The sequence below is a fragment of the Apteryx rowi genome, unplaced genomic scaffold (assembly GCF_003343035.1).
Source record: "Apteryx rowi isolate R43461 unplaced genomic scaffold, aptRow1 scaffold_56, whole genome shotgun sequence".
In the NCBI taxonomy this organism is placed as follows: domain Eukaryota; kingdom Metazoa; phylum Chordata; class Aves; order Apterygiformes; family Apterygidae; genus Apteryx; species Apteryx rowi.
The window spans coordinates 498633-500203 of NW_020450827.1; the positions used below are offsets into that span (position 1 = coordinate 498633).

General features: G+C 71.8%; 1 protein-coding gene across 1 annotated transcript in view; it reads right to left on the reverse strand.

Annotated features, from left to right (window-relative positions):
* PHYHIP (phytanoyl-CoA 2-hydroxylase interacting protein) overlaps positions 1-604 on the reverse strand; it is a 4511-nt gene extending 3907 nt beyond the window's left edge. Inside the window, exon 1 of the mRNA XM_026081825.1 lies at positions 538-604. The gene's annotated coding sequence lies outside the window, so the exon portion shown is untranslated. The remainder of the gene's footprint in view (positions 1-537) is intronic.
* Between the last annotated feature and the right edge of the window lie 967 nt (positions 605-1571).

Here is a 1571-nt window from a genome sequence, read left to right on the forward strand (position 1 = left end):
GCGTCTGCCGCGCTGCCACGGGCCCCCACGCCGGCTCACACGCGCTCCCGTGTGCAAACACGCGCGTGCACGCGTGCCCGTGCCAGACGCAGCRTCGCCTCCGCGCTCGCTGGCTCGGGCGCACGCGAGCCCCTGCAGCCTCGCGGAGCCCCGGTGCTGCGGGCGTTGCAGGGGCCCCCAGCCCTGCCGGCGCCGCCTGCGTGCCGCCGGGAAGGTCATTCCCTCGGGGACGGCCGAGCGCAGCCGGCGGGCGGCAGCCGCCTTCGCCGGTGCCCGGGGGCTTGCAAAGGCGCCTGCCCAGCCTCGTCGCCCCCCCTCCTGCCGCGGCGCTTCGCCCGCACCGGTTTCGAAGCCGGATCGAGTTTCCCATGCGCCGTCCTCCCCGGTGTCACCGAGCGCCCGTGTCCGCGGGCTGAGCCGAAGCCGCTCTCCCAGGAGGGAGTGGGAGGCAGGTGCAGCAGGGGAAGCCCAGCGGGTTGCGCGGGGCCGGGCTGCAGCGCGGGGCTGCAGCGCGGGGCAGCGGGCGAGCGGCCTTACCTGGCTGCGCAGGAGGGCTGCCGGGGCGGCGGAGGGAGCCGGCGGGGCACGGCAGGGCAGGCTGCGCCGCCGGGGCCGAGCTTGGCCACGGAGGCTGCGACGGACCGCGGCGGCTCGTGCGATTCCCGGCGGATGCTCGTCCTCCTGCCTCCGGCTGCTGCTGCAACTGCTGCTGCTCAGATCCTCCCAGCCAGCTCGGAAATAGCAAACACCCTAAAGAGGAGGGAAAGAAACCCAAAGCAGCATGGAGGAGAGGGGGGAAAACCCTGCTCTGCCAATCGGGTGTCAGGCTGCAAAGCATCAGGTGATGAGCAAACACGTCGCCTGCCTGCAAGCGGAGCGGGGACAGCCGTGGGAGCAGGAGGCGAGGCCGCGGAGGCGGCTGTGGGTGCACACGGGGCGGGGAGAAGGGACGCGCTGGGTGCCCAGCGCCCCGGGGGAGGCAGGCCTGGCTCCTGGGCCCACGGGGAGGTGGGTGGCAGAGCCCGCTGCCTCCCACCCGACCCCACCGCTCGTGTGCGTGCACACGTGTGCATGCACATGTACACACATGCATGTGCACACATATACACGTGTATGCACACACATGCATGTGCATGCACACATGTGCATGCGCACACACGCATGTGCATGCACACACATGTGTGTGTGCATGCACACACCAACTCACATCCCCTCAACATGCAACTGGGAATCGGAGCAGCTTCCTGCTCTGGGCACGGGCCCACAGCTGGTGGGGGGTGGCAGGACGCCGGGCGCCCTGCTGCTCCGGGGGGGCACGGGGAGCACTGGTGGGTGGCTGMCCCCGCACTGCCCCAGTGCTCCCCGTCCCACGGGCCGGGCACTGCCAGGCACAAAGATGGCGCCGCCGCCTTATGCATGGGTCGGGCACTGCCCTGCTAAAAGATGGCGGCCCCGCCCAAGCGCTGCTTCGGTGCGCCCGGAACAAACATGGCGGCAGCGGCGTCCTTCCGGAAAGCCTGAGCCGCGCGGCACGCACGCGCAGTAGGGGCCGCGCGCCGGCCGTGCCCGGG